The sequence below is a fragment of the Mobula birostris genome, chromosome 20 (genome assembly GCF_030028105.1).
Source record: "Mobula birostris isolate sMobBir1 chromosome 20, sMobBir1.hap1, whole genome shotgun sequence".
In the NCBI taxonomy this organism is placed as follows: Eukaryota; Metazoa; Chordata; class Chondrichthyes; order Myliobatiformes; family Myliobatidae; genus Mobula; species Mobula birostris.
The window spans coordinates 64,981,297-64,994,922 of NC_092389.1; the positions used below are offsets into that span (position 1 = coordinate 64,981,297).

The 13,626-nt window shown below is 45.0% G+C and overlaps 1 pseudogene; it reads right to left on the bottom strand.

The window, feature by feature from the left end:
- Window positions 1–212: 212 nt before the first annotated feature.
- Window positions 213–4,486, bottom strand: LOC140185048 (probable G-protein coupled receptor 139; annotated as a pseudogene).
- Window positions 4,487–13,626: the final 9,140 nt, after the last annotated feature.

Sequence of the window (13,626 nt, forward strand, 5' to 3'; positions counted from 1 at the left end):
AGTTGTTCTTTGATTGACATCTGGCGGGTCCAATGATGTACTGAGACTCCAAGAATTTGCCTGGCCACCCCGACCACACACACTATGCTAATATTTCGGATCTGTCCGTCGTTGGGACAATCAGCCCGGGAACAAACAGCTGGGAGATCAGGCGGTGAATGTGAGGAGCTGGCGTCTGGACTGGAGAAATTGCGGCCGCTTTCGGCTTGTGCTCAGGACGCGGCTTTATTAATGAACTGAAGCACCGAGGTGACCGGATATTTCACCGCTCTGATTATCTGCTCCCTGAATTTCGACTGAGTCACCGCGTAAATAAATGTGTTCGTGCAGCAGCTAAAATTCTTCAGCAAAACACCGACGTAGTAAAAGATCCATTCAGAATCATTGAAATCGTATCCAGATACTTGATAATAAATGACATTTACAACGTATGTCATCCACAGGAGGATGAAGCTGCCGGAGAGGGTGAAGAGTAAAACCACAGACCTCCTCCTGCTCTCCATCTCCGGGTCACTGCGGTTCTCCCCCTTGCTCTGACCCTTCAGCCCCTTACGGACCCGACTGGCCACTAAAATGTGCCTGACTGTCAGAGCGTTGAGCAGCAGGATCCCAGCGAAAGGGAGGGACGGAGTTAAAACCGTGTGGAGCCAGTCATATACTACCCACCCCAGGTCAGTGAGATAATTGTTCACGGGTTTACAGAACCACGGTACATTGTCGATGATCACCCAGGGTTCCCGTGTGAAGTATCGGGGTATGTTTTTCAGACAGAACAGCACGCCGGTTGTTGTTAGAACCACAGCCGCAGTTTTCCCGGTGCAATATTTTGTTTTCAGCTTCTGGCAGCAAATGGTGACAAACCGATCAAAGGTGAAAGTGACGGTGAACCAGACAGAACAGTCTGTGGCTGTGAACGTCAGTACATCGATAACACTGCACACAGGGGTGATGCTCAGAAAACTCCTCCGGAAGTAAAAAGTTCTGATTCAATATAAAATTACATTGGTGACAACGGCCAGTAAGTCAGACCCTGCCATGGCCACCAGGTAGCGAGTAGTGCAGACAGAGAGGCCGCACTTTCCCCGGGACAGGATCACAATCGCCGCTAAATTCACTGGAGGGAGGGAGGGAGGGGGAGAGATGGAGGGAGAGAGAGTGGGGAGAGATAGATAGAGACCGAGAGAGGGGTGAGAGAGCGAGAGAGAGAGAGGCAGAGAGAGAGAGGGAGAGAGAGAGAAGGAGAGAAAGAGAGAGAGAGAGAGAGGGAGAGAGATTGAGGGAGAGACAGAGAGAGAGAGACAGAAAAAGAGAGAGACAGAAAAAGAGAGAGGGGAGAGCGAGAGAGAGACAGAGAGAGGGAGAGAGAGAGGGAGGGAGAGAGGGAGGGCGAGAGGGAGTGAGAGAGGGAGAGAACAGACACTGGGCGTTACTAAACACATTCTCCGGGAATTAACACGATGTCGGGTTTCAGCTAAAGATCAGGAGTGCTGGAGTCTATGAACGGCTGCTAATGTAAATCAGACACTGGTCACACTGTCTCTGACCTGCTTTCCTCAGTGTGGGGATAAGACCATGCGTGTGCAATCCTAGGCGATAAAAACGAGCTGTATGAACAACAACGATCATTCCGATTCCAGTCGTTAACGGGGCCAGTTTCACTGATTTACCCCTGATTGGCCAGGCCTATGGAAACTCAGCATCTGATGCGGCCACGAATGCATACAAGAGCAGCGCACATCAAATACTGGAGGGACTCAGCTGGTGAAGCTGCATCCGTGGAATTTTACAAACCGTCCTTTCGGGCCGAGATCCTTATTGAGCACGAAGCAGTGCACGGATTTATATAACAATATAACAATTACAGCACGGAAACAGGCCATCCCGGCCCTTCTAGTCCATGCCGAACTCTTACTCTCACCTAGTCCCACAGACCTGCACTCAACCCAAAACCCTCCATTCATTTCCTGTCCATATATCTATCCAATTTAACTTTAAATAACAACATCGAACCTGCCTCAACCACTTCTACTGGAAGCTTGTTCCACACAGCTGCCACTCTCTGAGTAAAGAAGTTTTTCCTCATGTTACCGCTGAAGGTTTGGCCTTTAACTCTGAACTCATGTCCTCTTGTTTGAATCTCCCCCATTCTCAATGGAAAAAGCTTATCCACGTCAACTCTATCTATCTCCCTCAAAATTTTAAATACCTCTATCCAGTCCCCCCTCAACCTTCCACGATCCAAAGAATAAAGACTCAACTTGTCCAACCTTTCTCTGTAACTTCGGTGATGAAACCCATGTAACATAAAAGTAAATCTTATTTGTACTCTCTGAATTTTGTTGACATCTTTCCTATAATTCGGTGACCAGAACTGTACACAATTCTCCAAATCTGGCCTGACCAATGCGTTGTACAGTTTCAACTCCTGTACTCAATGCTCTGTTTTATAAAGGCCAGCATACCAGAAGCTTTCTTCACCGCCCTATCCACATGAGATTCCACCTTCAGGAAACTATGCAGCATTATTCCTAGATACCTCTGTTCTACTGCATTCTTCAATGCCCTACCATTTACCATGTATGCCTATTTTGATTAGTCCTACCAAAATGTAGCACCTCACATTTACCAGCATTAAACTCCATCTGCTATCTTTCAGCCCACTCTTCTAACTGGTCTAAATCTCTCTGCATGCTTTGAAAACCTACTTCATTATGCAGAACTCCACCTATCTTAGTATCTTCTGCATACTTACTCATCCAATTTACCACCCCATCATCCAGATCATTAATGTATATGACAAACAGCATTGGACCCAGTACAGATCCCTGAGACACATCACTAGTCACCGGCCTCCAATCTGACAAACAGTTATCCACCAGCACTCTCTGGTGTCTCCCATCCAGCCACTGCTGAATCCATTTTACTCCTTCAATATTAATACCTAACGATTGAACCTTCCTAACTAACCTTCCGTGTGGAACCTTGTCAAAGACCTGACTGAAATGCATAGAGACAACTTCCACCGCTTTACCCTCGTCAACTTACGACGGGTCTCAGAGGGAAAACAGGAACAACGTAGCAACCTGAGGCTGAGTGGCTCCGTTAATGGATTAATTCTACAGATCAGTTCAATAACACACGTTGGCAGATTGGTTCAGCTGATCTGACCCAATTTTTGACCAACAGGCAGTGGGATCCGACTGTGACAGTCTCCACAGGCAGACCTGAAACACAGGACCAGGGATTCTCTCTAAACACTAACTCAGAAACAGAGAACTTTACAATGTAAACCCCACCCAGTCAACTTTTCCTGGAAAGCTGCCTGTCCCCAGTACTGGGACAGACCTGGACAAAGTCCAATTAAAACGCGTGCAGTCACACCTTCGCGGAGAGCTGCATCCCTGACATTCAACAAGCCGTCGTTTCGGACCGAGACCCTCCGTCAGGACGAAACGATGCCCCGATTTACGACGCGTCTCAGAGGGAAAGCAGGAACAAGTTAGTAACCTAAGGCTGAGTTGTTCCTTTGATGGATTAAATCTACAGCGCAGTTCAATTCGATAATACACAGCAAAAGATCCGCGGGCACTGGTGCAGGTGATCAGACCCAGATTATTGACCAACAGTCAGTAGGATCCGACTGAGAGACTTCAGAGGAAGACATAAAACCACAGGACCTTGGGTTCTGTCTGATCAATAACTCAGAAACGGTGAACTTCGCAATGTAAACTCCTCCCAGTCACACCTTCCCAGAGAGATGCCTCTCCCCAACGCCGGGAAAAATCACGACAACTTCCCATTAAAACCTGCCAATCACACTTTCCCGGAGAGCCGCCTGCCCCCACCACTGGGGCAACTCTGGACAAATTCCCATCAACACCCTCCCAATCACACTTTCCCGGAGAGCCGCCTGCCCCCACCATTGGGACAACTCTGGACAAATTCCCATCAACACCCTCCCAGTCACACCTTCCCGGAGAGCCACCTGCCCCCACCATCGGGACAACTCTGGACAAATTCCCATCAACACCCTCCCAATCACACCTTCCCGGAGAGCCGCCTGCCCCCACCATTGGGACAACTCTGTAGAGAGTCCCATTTAATTCCTCCCAGTCACAGCCTCCCGGAGAGCTGCTCGTCCACAGCACTGGAGCAACGCAGGACAAGGTCTCATTCACGGCAATAACGACATTAGAGTCGATCCCATGAGTTAAGGGAGAGACAGAAGTTTAGTTCCGCTTGTTATTAAATATGAAAAGATCAGAGTGTTGAACTGACTGGATCGATATCTCTGACGGATATTTTTTTCTTAATGATCATCAAGATAGAAACTTGTCAAATGATCATAAATAGCTTAACACCGGTTAACACACAGAAACAGCAAAAATATTAATTCTTCTGCTCACCCACCGGGAACTCCAATGACGGCAATCAACAAGTACAATATTTTCTCCACACTTTTGTACCTATCCAACATTGCAGACATTTCTCTGTCCAGTGATTTGTCCCTCTGTGCTCCAGGCGATCTCTCGGAAGGAAATTTTGAGGCAGCACCTGCCTGGGGTTTTAATACCATTTAGCGGCTCCACGGGGACTGACATCAACAGATTTAAAAATAAAGGTTTTTAAATTATTCACAATCCGATTACATCAGACAGGTGTAATCCCCGCGGTGTCAGATTGTGATGAAATTAATGATTTAATATTTAGAACATTTGTGGGAGATAGCTTTTCTGAAAAATGTTGACTGAACCTTCCGAGCTGTTTCATCAAATACATGTGCTTCCATTGTAAATATGTACTTCAAAGGAACTATTTGTCGGACACAGAATATTGAAGTAAATTTTGTCATTGTAACTTGTGAAATTGTATTGAATCACTTACTGTTATCATTCTCCTCAATAGTAGAAACTCTTGATGTAGTTTGTGTTTGCGACTCTACCGAGAAGGACCAAAAAAAATGTCAGTTTCTGATGATAAATAAACACTTCCATATCCAAGAACCCCAAAAGACCTCTCAGTAACTCAGTCACAGGCAGAATATTTGGGAACTTGTCCAGGTCCATTTCTCATTCCAACGAATGGCCATCAAATTCAGTGGTCTAGTGAGGGTGGTTAGTATGTTCTAACATATCATCCCGTATGTGTCAAAGAACACGGAGAAGAGCGAGACAGACGGTGAAGAAATTATAGTTGTCTGTTTCTGCCCGTGTGTCTGCGGGTTTGTCTGTCTGTGTGTGTTCGTGTGTGACAGTGTGTTTTCCTGTCCGTTCGTGGGTAGACCCACTGTCTCTGCCTGACCGTGCCTGACTGAACATTTGTCCGTATACCTCGAATTTTGACTATCCCCCTTGGTTCAGTCCCTTCCAATCTCTATCCGCAAACTTCACATGCTCTGAAACTCTCATTTCAAACAGTTCACAAGATGGCTGCCTGAACCATAGAAAATTAAGAACAGAGGTAAAAATGGAAATTGCATGTATTATTAAAGTATGTACAAATGGAACAATCTTGAGATTCGCCACATCTCCATACCCTGAGAACCCTGAAACACATGCACACCTCAAATTCATCAGCCTGCTCCAAAACTACCGATTCTGCAAAATCCGTGTGCACCCTCGAATCGGCAGACTTTGCCAAAGCTCTGCATACACCCAGATCCACACGCATATGCAAATACATGTGCGCACCCAACTCAGAATGTGCCCCACATCTTCTGACACCCCCAAATCCGCCTGTTCCGCAATATGCGCTGGCTAACAGCCACTTCTGTGCACATCACCAAATCTCTGTGCACCCCATGTTCTTTACAACACCCCTAAATCAGTGCATATTCTCAAACCCGTCTGCATCCCCATATCCGTGAGAAACCCAAACCTACTGGACTCCCAAATGCACATTAAATGATCCCAGAGAAATATCATTTCAAACAGTTCACAAAATGGCAATTGCTATATATTAAAAAAAAACAAGGATCGAGGTCAAATATCATATCGTTTTAATTATTAAAGTCTATATAAACAGAACAATCTTGCGATTGGGCACACCTACAAATCCACCGGCTTCCCCGAGTCACTGTTTACCTCCGAATCTGCAAGCACATCCAACTCTGCACATATCTGTAACTCAGTGTTCACTCAGAGATCTGTGCTCGCCGACAAGCCCGCATTCAGCCCTCAAATCAGTGTGCACCCCCAAGAAACGGACACACTATATCCCAGGGTACTCACACATTTGCTGACATGCCCGTTAATCTGCGTTCATCTGCAAATCGGCATGCGCCGCCAAACCGGTATGCACCCCCAAATTCACCGACAAAGCCGGAATTCTGCGCACATTCCCAAGTCCGTGCACAACCCATATCTGTGCATACACCTACTCAGTAAATTATTCCAGAGCAGGAATCATTTCAAACACTTCACAAAAGAGCGGCTTCCACCTTTAAATGCCCGAACAGATGTCCACATGCGTATTCACCCGCATATTCCCTCAAATTAGCGCACTTCTACACATCGGTATGCGTCGCGAAATCTGTGTGCACCCCAATTCCGTGCACACGTTAACCACCACCCACATGCACGTCAGACTATCACAGAGGAGCAATCATTTCAAGTAGTCCCACCTTTATAATTTAAGATGTATTTATTACTAAAGCATCTATAAATGAAAGAACTTTTAGATTCGCCATACCTCCACACCCAGAGAACCCTGAGATACGTGCACACCCCAAATCCACGAACTACCAAAATTGTCTGTGCAACCCCAAATCCGTTGACATTCCCAAACTTGTGCACCTCCCCAAACCCATCTTCACCCCCGTTTCAATGGGTGCCCCCAAATCTACCGACACCTCCATATTCACTGACAAATCCCCATTACTTCACACAGCAGCAATTCCCTGTGCACGTCCATATTCGCCAAAACCCCCTTAAATCAGCGCACTCTTCAAATCTGCCTGCACCCCAAAATGCTTGTGCACCCCGAACCTGCCGGCACACTCACATGCACATTAGATTATCTCAGAGCAAGAATCATTTCGCGCAGTTCACAAAATATCTGCCTCCACGCCAAAAAATAGTAAGAACCGAGGCCAAGGTCCAAGTTGCATTTAATATTAAAGTCTGTATCAATGAAACAACGTTGAGATTCGGCACATCTCCAAATCCACCGGGATTCCCAAATCTGAGCGTATCTCAAATGTGTGTGCACTGTGTAGGGTTCCTGGAGTGCCCCTATTAACTGTTTGAAGAGAGAGAGAGAGTTATTTATCACCGATGATTGTTTTGAAGAGAGAGAGAGAGAGAAGATTAACGGTTGGACTGCCACGTTAGGACACGGGAGGTAACGTTGGATTTCTACTTTGGAGATAGCACCGAGCAGCTGGAAAGTTGCTATGGTGACCGACAGCACATTATTGATGTGACTTTCAAGGACTTGTTGCCTGCTTGCATTTCTTCACAGACAAAGGAAGGGGGGACTCTTTGAATTACAGGTGATGCTCAGCACGGTGAGATAAATAGGAGGTCAGATGATATAGATCTCAGACACATGATCTGGACACTGAATGAGCATTGCTGTGCCCGCAGAGAAAGTGGGTTTTGGAGGATCGATCAGGCGAATCGACCTAATTGCTCTTCCAGTGAAGGAGAAGGGGTTGACTGGTGGAGAGTTGTCTATGTGTCCACCCTTGCCGGGGTGATAGCTCCACCACAGAAAACCGGTCCCCCCTTTGTTACAGTCACAGTCGGTGACTTGTGAAGGATTTCGGCGGACGACGAGAAGATCGACGGCATCAGCTCACCTGAAGATTCAACTCTCCCCCCCTCCCTCTCTCTCTCTCTCTCCCCTCCCCCACCCCACGCTACTGAACTAAATACCATGAACTGAACTGAACTTTACTCATCATCGTTAGACTGTAACTTTTTACCCCTAGACATAAAGAAACTTGGTTTTTCATACATATATTTCCACACTTTCTGATTGATGTACTTATATATATATAATTGCTAACCTGTTTGATTTATGCACATTTATATTACTGTGTTGCGTAGTTATTAATAAATATTATTAGTTTATAGCAATCCTAGACTCCAAAGTGTTTTCCATCTTTTCTGGTTCTTTATTCCCGTCACGGGGTTCGTCACAGCATCCGCAGATCTGTGGGCACTCCAAAACCCGCTTGCAATCCCTAACTCAGTGGTCTCCTCGAAATCCATGCACACCCCCAACACTGCCGACACCCCCAAATCCACCAACGTTCCCAGATCCCTGCGCACCGCAAACCTGCTGACAACTCCACATACACATTAGATTATCCTAGAACAAGAATCATCTGAAACAATTCACAAAGTAGATTTTCCACCTTAAATCAAATAGCAAGTTCAAAGTTCAAAATACATCAGTTATTAAAATATCTGTGAATGAAACAACCTTGAGATTCATCACACCCACAGTTCCACGGACACCCCAAATCCGTGTGCATCCCCAAGCTCGCGGACACATCCAAACTTGTGTGCAACCCCAAATCATTGTGCACTCCCAAATCCCTGTGCACCCTCCCAACGTTCATGCATCCTCAAATCAGTGTGCACCCCCATATTTACTGAGACACTCTGAAATCTGCGCACATCCGCACATCAATTTGCACTCCAAACCCGCTGACATCCCCACATGCACATCGGTTTATTCCAGAGCAAAAATCATTTCAAACAGTTCAGAAGATAGCTGCCCCATCTTAAAACGTTCAAAGTTCAAAATGTATTAATTATTAAAGTATATCTGAATGTTTGCATCTCTGTGTGTTTATATGTGTTCACCTATGTGTCTGTCCGTCTTGTTGTGTGTCTGTGTGTGTTTGGGTCAGAGACCAGCTGGAGGACAGCGCCCGGTCTTTGTCGTGACGGCTTGACGACTGGGAACACGTGGCTAGTGTGGAAGAATCCCTTCAGGACACCAGAGAGACGTGTGTACACTGGCTCAGGGAACTATACAGCACTGCATTGTTTGTAACGAATACAACAATATCGTAGGCTTACTTCTGAAGAGCGGAGAGCTCGGACAGTCTCTACTAAATACATTTGGGGAGGATGAAGAACGCATGAAAGAGTGAACCCATGAGGAGAGTTTGATGGCTCTGGGCCTGTGCTGCTCAGTTTAGAAAAATAAGGGAGACATTATATTCAAAACTATCGAATATGGAAAGCACACAGAGCAAAGTGGGGACCTGGGAAGGCAAATGTGATACTGCAGGTGTGTGTGTGTGTGTGTGTGTGTGTGTGTGTGTGTGTGTGTGTGTGTGTGTGTGTGTGTGTGTGTGTGTGTGTGTGTATTTGGGAATCTATGTGTGTATGTTACTCTATATCTGGTATGTATTTTGGTCTCTGTCTCTATATATTTGTCTGCCTATGTGTGTAAGTGCGTGTGAATGGGTTTTGTTACTTTTGTCTCTGCCTGCTCTTGCCCGATCTGACGTGTCCGTGTACCTCAAACTCATTTTATCACCTTTTGTTCAGTCCCTTCACATCTCCCTCCATGAACTTCACACGCTCTCGAACTGCTGGACAACTTTAAAATCCCTGCCCTGATCGCCTTATTTTGATCAAGGATGCCCAGCACCTATACACTTCTATACCCCACCAAAACATTTTAAATCATCCTACTTCCTTCACAGACAACAGAGCCAACCAGTTTCCTCATCTACAAATTATCTGGCGTGACAGAGCACTATAAAAATGAATCTGACCGTGTTCCGCTATTTAGTCCGTACCAAATTGTTATTTTCCCAAGTTTCATGACCTCACCTCGAAAATGGCCCTCAACACCCATCCCATCTGTGTCGGTATCCAAACCCCTCTTCCATGCAATCATAGCCACATCATCCACTTCCGCTGGCACTTTTCTTCTTTCACTCTTAAACAGAGAACTCTAGTCCCAGCCTCACCCAACCTCAGCGGAAAAATCTTGCCTGCATTTACCTTGTCTATATCAGTCATAATTTGCATACCTCTATGAAATTTCAAATCATTTGCTTAAGTTCCAGGGATTAATGTCCAAACCTATTTAACTATTCCTTACAACTCCGAACTCAAATCCCGGCAAACATATTGTAAATATTCACGGCATCCTTTCAGTTTTATTGATATTTTTCCTGCATGCAGGTGACAAATGCTGCACACAATACTCCAGATTAGGACTCATAAACGTTTTATACAACTTAAACATATATTCCCATCTCTTGTACTCAATATTTTGATTTATGAAGGCCAATGTGCCTACATCTTTCTGTACGATTCTCTCTAGCGGTGACGCCACTTTCAGTGAATTATGAATCTGTGTTTCCTGATTCCTCTGTTCTACCGACTCCTCCGGGCCCTACTGCTCACCGTGTCTTCATGCACCCCCATGCTGGGCGCTCCCCGGCCCGCAGAAACTTTTACATTCCAATCAGATTATTCCAGAGTAGGATGCATTTCGAACAGTTCGCAAAATAGCTGTCTACACCTTACAAAATAGCAGGAACAAAGTTCAATGTTTTAAGTGTATTTATTATTAAAGTATCTACAAATGAAACAACCTTGATATACGTCAAAAAATCCCCGAAATCCACCGACACCTCCAAAATCCATGTGCAGCCCTAAATCCGCGGCACACCCAAATCTGTGTGCACCGCCATATCTGTCGGCACACCACAAATCTGTATGTACCCACGAATCTGCGTACACGCCAAGTCAGTGTACAGCCCATATTTGCCGACATGCCCCAAAAATCGAGGCAAATCTACACAAATAAGCTACCCTTAGCTTCTGATTTGCTTCGATAAAGGTCGATATCCACAGCTGAACATTGAACAGCTTTTGTCGCTGAACGGTCAAACCGCTCGTCCACCTCAACACTCAATGTGCAGGGACCCGGACAATGTCAATCTGGAAACCAATACCTCGTATGCGAAATAAAGTTTGATGAGTTTCTGACATTAAATCTGACCTACTGATGGAATGACTTGTTTTAAGGCACATCAAAACCAAAAAAAAGCTGAACAAATTACAACCTTACGTGGACAAGTGTGCCTACAATGATAGCAACTAATTCTGCTGAAAATGCTGCTAAATGTTTGGTACGTTGTTTCCTTATTGTCACCTATAATTCGTGCACAAAAGCAGCCACATCAGCATCCCAGTTAACACCCTTAGATTTTATTAAATCCAGTAACCTAAAATCAGGAAAATGCATTGGAATAAACAAGTTGGGTTTACCGAGAAAGCTGCCGTGGGGCAGCCTGAATAATCCAACTAACCCATATTCCAAGCATGATACCCAAGATTGAAAACACTGTTATTGTGATGTTCCGAACAGCCCAGCAACACACCTTCATCAGGATGATGATTCCTCCGCCGCCTGAAGTTCAATCTGACAGCTGCAACCTCCACAATTGAAAAGGTGCTTCCGATTTCAACCAGTCAATCCGAAACAGCGGGCCATCTCACTGCACCACAACACAAGTTTAAAGTCTGTGCCTTTATCACATCCAGATATTTTAAAATGGAAGAGGAAGCTGATCCATAAACCAGGCAGCCATTATCAAGAACAGATTTGATTGCACAAATCTAAATGGTCAATAAATATTTTCATGCAGCACCCCAGAAAAATCCACGAAGACACAAGTATATTTAATGCTCCTTTACATTTATCGATAATATTAGTGATACACTGCTTCTACGGCAGCTTATTTTCCATCCACGTGGCAAGAAATCCTACCACCAACACTTCTTCAGGAGTTTGAGCCACCGAGTTCAATTCCAGTGCCGGTCTATTAATGCTATTTGTAAAACACATACATTGTGATTTAGCAACTGAAAGCTGCAATGATCATCCATTTACCTGCTGTTTTCACTTAGAACCTCATCCCGGTATTACTGAATCTCTTCACTCAATTTATCTTGATTATGAATCGCAGAAAATGACACAGCCAGGAACTAAACCTTCCTTTTTTCAGGTACAATCAATTTACACTCGTCAATCAATACTGGAATATTTGGATCCCTACGAACACCCCATTACCTTAATCTTTCCTCAAACATCTGCAAGTTTAATATCCCTTCCAATATTATCACAATATGACTTCCAGCAAAATTTTCTCAAAACCTTCACAACTTACCTGACGGCGGCCTGTGCCCTTTCATAAGACGATAAGGCACAGGAACAAAATTAAGCCCTCTAGCCAATTGAGTCTGGTCCGCTGTTAAATCATGGCTAATCTTATTTTTCTCCTCCTCAACCCCAATTCCCGGCCTTCTCCGCATAACCATTGATGCCATGTCTAATAACGAAGGTATCAACCTTTGCCTTAAACACACCCAACGCCCTGTCCTCCATAGCTGCAACTGACAACAATTTCATCACCCTTTGACTAAACAAAATATCCATATCTTTGTTCTGAATGGATGCCCCTCTATCCTGAGGCTGTGCCCTTTTGTCCTAGAGTCTCCCACCATGGGAAACAAACTTTCCACATCTTATCTGTCTAGGCCTTTCAACATTTGAAAAGTTCCCCCCTCATCCTGCTGAATTCTAGCGAGTAATGACCCAGAGCCATCAAATGTTCTTCATACGATAACCATATCACTCCTGGACTCATCCTTGTGAAACTCCTCTGGACTCTTTCCAATGCTGGAGCAATTTTTTCCAAGACGAGGGGCCTAAAGTGTTCACAATTCTCAAGGTGAGGCCTCAGAATCACATCCTTGCAGTTGTATTATTGAGCTCTTGAAATGAATGATAACATGGCATTTGCATTCCTCACCACAGACGTAACATGCAAGGCTTTGGGGCATTCTGTACAAGTACCCCCAAGTTCCTTTGCATCTCAGATTTTTGGATTTTCTCCCCATTTTGAAAATGGTCCGCACATGTATTTCCACTACCAAAGTGCATGATCATGCATTTTCAAACATTGCATTTCACTTGCCACTTTCTTGCCCAATCTCCTAATCTGTCCACTGTATCCCACCAGGCTTTGGGGAAATTATCCGCCTTTCTGTTCTTTAAGAGACATTACCACCTTTGTGGTCCTGTACTTATACAAATTTGAAAGACATTGTGGTTAATACAGGATAGGAAAGGTTTAGTTTTAGACTCTTACAAGAGGGAAAGGATCTTTCAGCCGCTGCGTCTACGCAACTGAAATGTGCAAACAAGTTAATTGCTGTCCCCGAGGAGAAGCGACAAACACAGGATTATGGGGCGAGTTTGGTGTGTACCCGTTCGGCATGGAATGGGTGGGCCGAGGGAGCAAGGGTCTCGTCCGAATGGTCGACTTCATTCTTTTGACTGCTAAATTTCTTGAAATGTCACATTCAGTTCTGGTTAGCATTCTGTACAAAGGATGTTTTGGGCTGGAAGACTGCAGAGGAGGTTCACCAGAATTGTGGTGGCTTGCGAGCTTGGCCTGTGTAGATGTCAATGTTGATCTACAGAGGGATCTTGGGATCTGAGTTCAATACACTCCTAAAGTATCTGCTTGTTGGGGTTGATAAATGCGGCGTGGGCCAGTTACCGTTAGTAATCGAGGCAGGAAGTTCGGTGACAGGTAGTTACGTTGCAGATTTATAAACCTCTAATTTAACTACA